This window comes from Danio aesculapii, chromosome 2 (assembly GCF_903798145.1).
Source record: "Danio aesculapii chromosome 2, fDanAes4.1, whole genome shotgun sequence".
Classification (NCBI taxonomy): domain Eukaryota; kingdom Metazoa; phylum Chordata; class Actinopteri; order Cypriniformes; family Danionidae; genus Danio; species Danio aesculapii.
The window spans coordinates 59995136-60004488 of record NC_079436.1 but is presented as its reverse complement, the minus strand read 5'-3'; the positions used below and the strand labels follow the sequence as shown (position 1 = coordinate 60004488).

General features: G+C 43.9%; 1 protein-coding gene across 1 annotated transcript in view; it reads left to right on the top strand.

The window, feature by feature from the left end:
* The first annotated feature begins 746 nt into the window (after positions 1–746).
* The window catches only part of ptprsb (protein tyrosine phosphatase receptor type Sb), a 97003-nt gene continuing 88396 nt past the window's right edge, over positions 747–9353 (top strand). The window contains exon 1 of the mRNA XM_056446913.1: positions 747–856. The gene's annotated coding sequence lies outside the window, so the exon portion shown is untranslated. The remainder of the gene's footprint in view (positions 857–9353) is intronic.

Below are 9353 nucleotides of genomic sequence, written 5' to 3'. Positions count from 1 at the left end.
GCTCCGGTATTCTGCTGCTGGAACTGATATCAGGGTGATTTATATCTAATATGAAACAACGATGTGCTCTTATGAACTGAAAATACAGGTGTTGTAAAGGTCTGGGCCATTTTTGTGTTCATGCTTCTGAAGGGTTTCTTCAAGTCATCTCTGTTGACCAACAGCGCTTAAAGCAGCCAAACACACCTGAAGAACAGAGTAAACCAGGTGAAATATAATCTAGCCACAGTAAAGTAGATTTAAAGAAGAATAAGATCAACATGAGACCTGAAGAATGACCTGTAAGAGATGTTATTATGCATATTTTCTTCATTCTAAATTATTCAAATGTAGTTATTTATTAAAGATCAATAACTCATTAAAGATCAATAAACACACACCTGTAGATGACGGTAAATAACCCTTCAGCTCAGAGAAGCCTGCATTAACGCCATTAAGAGGTTTATTTTTGCTTAATTTCACATTTTATTTCCGTGTGACGAGTTAATCTCCAGTTTCTCATCTCCTGATTATCTCCCTATAGTTGTTTATTAAAGTTCCTGAGTCGTGAATTGCTGTAAATATGTTTATTGTCGTGTGTGTGTGTGTGTGTGTGTGCGCGGCTGTACCGGAGACTCGTCTCCAGCAGACAATAACGCATCTCTTCGTGATTTATTAATCATCTCTTCATTGTTCCTGAAGCCGCACGTGGACGCGCTTCTGACGTCGGGCGCGCGCACGGGGGCGAGCATCAGGAGCGCGCGGTACCGGAGGAGGAGAGGCAGCGGCTGCGAGCAGCGGAACACCGATGACATCAACGAGCAGCAGAACCTCCGGAGGATCCCGATCATGATGGAGGATCCGCGGCCGAGTTCAGGTGAGCGCGCTGGGTCACACCTGCTGGGATGGGTGGGTCGGTGGAGCTGCTGGGTTATGCTGGTTATTGTGGCGAAAGCCCGGTTGCGCTCCTCCGCTGTCGGTGATGATGGAGGGTCGGTGTTTGTTCTCCGCCTTTGTTCAGAGCTGCTGCCGTTTCTCTCCGGTTTCACACCTGATCCGGTGCAGAGGCGGAGCGCTCGGGCTGACGGCGGACAGCGGCGCTCCGGGAAGCGGGAATATGACGGAAAATCACCGAGCGGCTGCTGCGGGACTCCCGCTTTCTGGACATCCGTTCATCCGTCAAGCCTTGATTATAACGCGCGTCACCTGCAGACCGGGAGCGGATCGGTGCTGCCGCTCGGTACATCACGCAGATCCACGATAAAGAGCGTCATGATGATGATGGTGACACGAGAGAAGCAGCAGGAGGAGGATCTGTAGAGGAATAACAGCCTGATCATGTCTGATCATGTCTGATGTGCAGGAGATCTGATGATGATGATGATGATGATGATGATATGGAGAGGTGGCAACACTGATACCGATATTACACTCGGTGCTTAACTGACGGTGATGTGTTCCGTTAAACGGCTTCATGCTGTAGGTGATGGAGGCTGTGTGTAATACAGCGTGTTATTCAGTGCTCTGACACACACACACACACACACACACACACACACACAGCGTCAGCAGTTTCTCACAGGTTTCTCATGATGATCTCTGCTCTCTCTCTCTGTGTGTGTGTGTGTGTGTGTGTGTGTGTGTGTGTGTGAGTGTGAGATCTCATGTAACCTGTTCTTATATCGCTGTATCCTGCATCAAACCTTCAACATGAACATGAAGACTCGTGTGTGTGTGTGTGTGTGTGTGTGTGTGTGTGTGTGTGTGTGTGCGCGTGTGCGTGTGCGTGTGCGTGTGTGTGTGTGTGTGTGTGTGTGTGTGTGTGTGTGTGTGTGCAGTGGATCTGCTGTTTGAGAAGTGTGTTCAGTGTTGATTGAGAGTAACTGCAGATGTTCCTCGTGTCTCTCCGTGATGTTTGAGTCTCTGATGTCTTCATGTTGAAGATCCTGAAGCTGACGAATAAGAGACGGCCTCTGTGTGCTCAAAACACCTTAGCAACGCCTTAGCAACGGCTCATCACATGATCGCTGCACTGTTTGTTCTGGTGGACAGAGAATAATCCAGTTAGTTTAGTGTCTCATGCAGTCCATAAACAGGCTGTGTGCGTGTGTGTGTGTGTGTGTGCGTGCGTGCGCGCGTGCGTGTGTGTTTCTGCATCCGCCGTCCAGCATTGTCTCCCATCACTGACTGACTGACTGACTGAGATGATAAGATGGCCGCCAGCATTACTCCAGACTCACACACGCGCGCTCATACACACACACACACACGCACACACACACACACTCACTCTCTCTCTCTCTCTCTCTCTCTCTCTCTCTCTCTCTCTCTCCCTCTCTCTCTCTCACACACACACTCCTCGGTGCACTGGGGAATAGTGTGTGGAAGCGCTGGTCTCTGTGTGCCAAACGTCTGCTAATGGCGACGGCGGCTCCGCTTACTCCGGAAGCTCAGAAATGATTATTCTCTGTTTCCTGTGTGTGTGTGTGTGTGTGTGTGTGTGTGTGTGTGTGTGTGTGTGTGTGTGTGTGTGTGTGTGTGTGTGTGTGAGATGAGGCTCACCTTGAGAAACACAACACACTGACAGCACTGAAGGACAGATAGAATAAAGAGGAGTAGGTGGAGGAGTAGATGGAGGAGTAGATGGAGGAGTAGACTCGCTGTCTTCAGTGTTGTGAAGAGGAACAGCAGCTCTACAGAGGGCTAAATACTTCACTGTTCCAGCTGTTTCTGGAGTGTGTTGCAGGAACCCAAACTGGAAACGTGTTTAACTGATCAATAATGATGAGGAGGAGCAGTAATGAGGAGTGTTGTGTCGTCTGCAGTCAAACACACCTCACACTACATCTGGAAATCACTGCTGTGCTTATTAATGTGTCCACACTGACTCAACTTTCTCTGATTTAGGGTTGTGTATACACGTGTGTGTGTGTGTGTGTGTGTGTGTGTGTGTGTGTGTGTGTGTGTAATAAGTGGATCATCTTTATTTCTGCAGTACTTTATTAGTGTAGATCATGAGGAAGCAGCTCAGTGTAGGAGCAGAGGACCGTGAACATCCACAGTGACGCTTCAGATCGCGCAGTGTGTTCAGCTCAGGGCTTTAGATTTACTCCTCTCACGTACACCAGTCATATATTTCTGCTGTGTGTGTGTGTGTGTGTGTGTGTGTGTGTGTGTGTGTGTGATTAATGCTGTGCATGTCCAGGCGCCGGTGTGTTTGACCTCTGACCCCGCGGGCTGTAGAGACGCAGCTGTGTGTGTGTGTGTATGTTTGTGTGTGTGTGTGTGTGTGTGTGCAGAGCAGATGTCCTGTGCTTCTGCTCCTCATTTGCTCTTCAGTATTGATCTTGTAGCCTTCAGCTTCACAGGCTTCATTCAGCAGAGCAGGACTCATCAATCACTGATCAATAACCCGTCCGTCAGCGTCAGCTGCTGATCAGAGAGACCTGCGCTACAGACCTCCGGCTTCAGGCACAATCACAGAGTCTTTAGCTTCAGGTAGAGGTGTGTCATATATATATACACTAGATGTCACATACGGACCCTGAGCATGCATCAATGGAGCCGCCATATTGGTACAGTGCTCTCAGCACTGGTCAAGACTAAAGCCAGTGTGAAGATGCTGGACTCTAGTGCTGTGTAAGAGTGTAGTAACAAGCAAACAAAGAAAATAAAACAACGGCAGAGCATCTCATAGGGAAGATTTGTTTTTATATGTTCTGAACGTTTGTGCTCAACACGTCACGTTATTGATGATAACACAGTCTCTAACTGCACTGACCATATAGAAAAGCAGCACCAGCTCACACTGAACACTCGGCTCGTGCTAGTGTTGTTGAATAAAATCAGCAAACAATGTTATGAAATACGACAGCGAGACGCTGCGGTGCCAGAAACTGCTGTTATTGTGGGCTAAGAGAACGAGTCCTTCATAATGGAGATTCATTCATATAGGAATCGCTCCCTCTGTTAGATTGAGAAGTGAAAGAGGAGGGGGGGGGGGGTGTTTCAGGACACGGATTAGACCAAATTTAACAGGGAGGGAGATAAGACATCTCCATGCACACACACAAACACACTCTCTCTTTGTCAGCCCATGCAGTCACTGATCCATCCATGTAGAAAAGTGATGTAAAATTATAATATTCGTAATTTAATTAAAATATTAGCATACTGACCAGCGGGAAAACTCCTGATCATAGAGATATGTGTATATGTGTGTATAATTCTGGCTCTAGATGGACACTCCTACACTGCACCTTGGTCTCGCATTCATTTCAAAGGAGCGCTACACTGCTACCCAAATATCTGTGTGTGTGTGTGTGTGTGTGTGTGTGTGTTTCTGCTTTGGGTCATTGTCCTGCTGGAAGAGGGCACTCTAAAGGTCAAGAGCACTCTAAAGCAGGTCTTCATTCAGGATGTCTCTGTACATCGCTGCGTTCATCTTTCCTCCAGCTCTAGGAAGAGTCCTGGTGGTTAAACATCTTCCACTTACGGATGATGGAGGCCGCTGTGCTCATTGGAGCTTTCAGAGCAGCAGAAATGTTTCTGTAACCTTCCCCAGCCTTGTGCCTCCAGACAATCCTGTCTCAGAGGCCTACAGACAGTTCCTTTGTCTTCATGCTTGGTTTGTGCTTTGACATCCACTGTCAACCCTGGGCCCTTATATAGACAGGTGTACGCCTTTTCAGATCATGTCCAATCAGCTGAATTGAGCACAGGTGAACTCCAATGAAGCTGCTGAAACATCTCAAGAATGATCAGTGGAAGCAGAATGGACCAGCTTTCTGATGTTTACAGTCACTCTCAGTAGTAGCAGTGAAAACAAAACAGCTTAAAATCACCGAGAGGCGACACTCCATAGAACAATCCATTGCAGCAGCACACAGCAACAGCTCTGTGATTCTGCCATTTTTGAGTGAAAGCGATCGGCTAACTGGATCTTATTGCTGTCGCGATGGCAAGCAGCCGCTTTATTTATTTATTTATTTATTTATTTATTTATTTATTTATTTATTTATTTATTTATTTAAAAAGCGCATTACAGCTGAGATACGACCTGAAAGACGACAATAGAACACTCTCAATCACAATCATCAGCACTTTTAATGGTTTATTTTACAGACGTTTATATTTTAACTTGTTTTCTTGAAACTGTCACTTTTAGGTGAATTTACTTTAATTTACTTTAATAGTTTACGCAGTGGATATTTTTTGTCCAGTGTTGTCTGTTAAATAGATGGTGTGAAATGAAATCAACTTGTCCATTACATGCCCAGATATCTTAGTGCTGTCATTAAAATCACGGAGGCCATACAAACCGCTAGATAAAGTAGTTTTTGATGTGGGGTATACTCATTTTGATCACCCTCATTTAAGTAAAACAGATATTAGTAAGTAAAACACTATTGAGTAAAACAGATATTAAATTAAACTTAGTCTGGTCAACATTATGGAAACAGTTTTCTTTTCATTGAGATTGTGTTTAAAATGTTGCTTTTCAATGGGGGTGTATGAATATGTAATATTTTAACTCATGTTTACCTCATATTTTAATAGATTCTGTCTAGTGTTAGTTATCTGTGCTGTAGTTATATTGGAATTTTCATTCCAAAATGGCCGCTGAGTGACACTAGCAGCACCTAGTGGCTGTTTCCCAAACAGCAACAGAGTGTCGCCTCTTGGTATTTCTATGCTCTTTGGTGGAAATAGATCTCGAGAAGACGAAGCTGTGTGAATGGATCAGGAGAGCAGGAGACAGAAGCAAAGCGATCTCAGGTCAGCCAGAAGACATGACAGTAGAGCTAACTGTGGGCTCTGCTGCTAGATTAGACTGAGTGAGTCGTTTAAGGATTTGTTTTCCACTTGATGTAGAACAGTGTGGTGAACTGAGTAGGGATTGTTCATATGATTTATGTTTGCAGCTGCGTGTTTTATTTCCCATGACTGATCTGTGATATTAAATGACTGATCTGTGATATTATAGGACACAAAATAATTAGTTCAGAAATGTTTTACACTATCACTGTTTAATGTTAATAACTGTTAATAATAACAACAATAATAATCATCATCATCATTATTAAAGTATTTTTTTTCATTTCCTAATAATTAATAAATATTAAATGTCATTTCTTAATAAACAGCCTGATTATTTATTGATTTCTATATGAGATTAGAATAGGTGTCAGCTTTTATAAGTGATGTTCTGTTTCAGAATAGGATATGTAATGTTCTCTATAATATTAGTAAAGGAAACACAGGCTCTATATGTGCTGTTTACATATATTTCAGTTCATATGCACTGAAAAAAGTGTTGCATGCAAAACTGTTGCAAACAATTAATTTGTGTTGAATTTAAACAAACAAATTAAATTGAGCAATATTTAACTTAATTTGTTTGTTTAAATTCAACACAAATGAATTGTTTACAACCACCTAACGTAAAAAAAATGTGTAAATCCAAGGAATCATCTTTGAATCATTTTTTTCAGTGTGGACAGCGAGTGCATGTTTTTACTACACTAATATTGGGTTATTTTAAGTGTGTGTGTGTAAAACAATATGATCTGCACTAATAAATGATGGGCTTCTGCTCTAGAGTAGTTCCTCCAGCCCGTTTAGAGCATCATTATGGGCGCTTTACATTATAACTAACGTTCTTGAAGCGATGGATCTGCGACAGAGAAACTAGGGGTTTAGGGAAACACTCGTCACTACATCGCTCTTCTCTCAAACATGCATCATACTGTGATAGTTCAGCTGTGAGTTACGTCATTGTTTGGGAAACACACCCCAGAAGAGACTGCGCTGCGCTCAATGCACAGCTTTATAACGTAATCAACAGACATTAAACCCCTTTAACATCAGGAAAAGCACATGGTGAGCGGCTGATATTGTGTATGCAGCAAGTCTCAGTTCACCTTTAAACTATATGTGTATTTAATATTGAAGATCTGAGCTGAGCGATCTGCTGCTGCTGTCAGTATATGGTGATGTAAATGGTGTTCACACTGACATGATCTGCGTTCACACTGAATACAGCACAGAGTCAGTACCTGCGCTGCTCAGAGTCCAGAGCTCAGGGGAATGGCTGGTGATTGAAGAGCTTGATTCAGTCTGCAGTACTGCGATCAGCCACTGGGGTCAGTCTTACACACAGAGCTTTAGCATCAGATCTTCAGTTCTACAGACTCAATAAGAGCCTGTTGTCCAGCCTGTGATGAACATGAAGCATTAGTTGGTGAATCGGGCTGGATCTGCAGTCTCCGCTGTGTCTACATCTGTGTTTTGGCACAGACTGTCCTGATCCGTCTTCAGTGTGCTTCAGTGTTCCTCTATTGCGTCTGCTGTTTCTGGATTGACTGTGTTTCTGCTCCGCTTCACACTGATCATCCAGTAGTCATAGTCCCGTTCTCCATTGGTTAAGCACAGCGGATTGGGCTGTTTCTGTGTGTGTTTCGCAGTACAGCACTGGTCACTGAGGGCAGGGCTCAGTGCTTCAGTTTGTCCTGTGTTTGTTGGTGCTGCAGCGCTGTAATTATCTGTTAATTATTATTGTAGCGTAATTAAATAACAGTGTGTCTGCTGAGGCTCAGAGAAGTGCTGATGCTGGAGTATTGGCTGTGAGTCTTCAGCTGATCCTGAGTCTGCTGTTAGTGAAGCTCAGATTAACTAACACTAGTGATCAGATGTGCTGGTGTTGATCCTCCTGTGTGTTTTTCATGGTTATTTACTGGCAGTGAAGCAGAAAGCCTGCTGCTGGCCGGCTGATTAGCACCGATTTATTAACCCGTTTGAGGAGTTATCAGCCGTATTGAGCAGTGATGTGATTCATCTACAGCGGCTGACACCGAGCGCTCCGCTTTACCACGGTAAACTGCTCAAAACACACCGTCTGCTTTACTCACGTCTGCTCTGAGAGAGTAGATCAAGAGGCAGTTTGTGTAGAGTAACCGGAGTGTACACACACACAGCTGTAAAGAAGTTTTCAGAAAGACAGACGTGATTCAGATAGAAGTGATTCAAACAGATGTGATTCAGACACACTGAAGTGATTCAGACAGACAGAAACAATTTAGACAGATGCGATTCAGACAGATGTGATTCAGACACACTGAAATAATTTAGACAGAGGTGATTCAGACAGATGTGATTCAGACAGATGTGATTCAGACACACTGAAATAATTTAGACAGTAGTGATTAAGGCAGATGTGACTGACAGATGTGATTCCGACAGAAATGATTCAGGCAGATGTGATTCAAACACACTGAAGTGATTCAGACAGTAGTGTTTCAGACAGATGTGATGCAGGCAAAAGTGATTCCGGCAGATGTGATTCAGACAGAAATGATTCAGGCAGAAGCGATTCAGACAGATGTGATTCAGACACACTGAAGTGATTCAGACAGATGTGATTCTGGCAGATGTGATTCTGAACACTGAAGTGATTCAGACAGATGTGATTCAGACACACTGAAGTGATTCAGACAGATGTGATTCAGACACACTGAAGTGATTCAGACAGATGTGATTCCGACAGATGTGATTCAGACAGAATGTGATGCAGACAAAAGTGATTCTGACAGACAGATGTTATTCAGACAGATGTGATTCAGACAGACAAAAACCATTCAGACAGATGCGATTCAGGCAGATGCAATTCAGACACACTGAAGTGATTCAGACAGATGTGATTCCGACAGAAACGATTCAGACAGACGCGATTCAGACAGACGTGATTCAGACACGCTGAAGTGATTCAGACAGTAGTGATTCAGACAAATGTGATTCAGGCAGATGTGATTCAGACAGAAACGATTCAGACAGAAGCGATTCCGGTAGATGTGATTCAGACATGTGATTCAGGCAGATGCGATTCAGACAGAAGTTATTCAGGCAGATGTAATTCAGACAGAAGTGATTCAGACAGACGCGATTCAGACCAATGTGATTCAGACAGAAGTGATTCAGACAGATGTGATTCTGACAGACGTGATTCAGACACACTGAAGTGATTCAGACAGTAGTGATTCAGACCAATGTGATTCAGACAGAAGTGATTCAGACAGATGTGATTCTGACAGAAGCATTTCAGACCGATGTGATTCCGACAGAAGCGATTCAGATAGATATGATTGCGACAGAAGCGATTCAGGCATAAGTGATTCAGACAGACGCGATTCAGACCAATTTGATTCAGGCAGAAGTGATTCAGATAGATGTGATTGCGACCGATGTGATTCCGACAGAAGCGATTCAGGCAGATGTGATTCCGACTGAAGCGATTCAGGCAGATGTGATTCAGGCAGATGTGATTCCGACTGAAGCGATTCGGGCAGATGTGATTCAGGCAGATGTGATTCAGACCG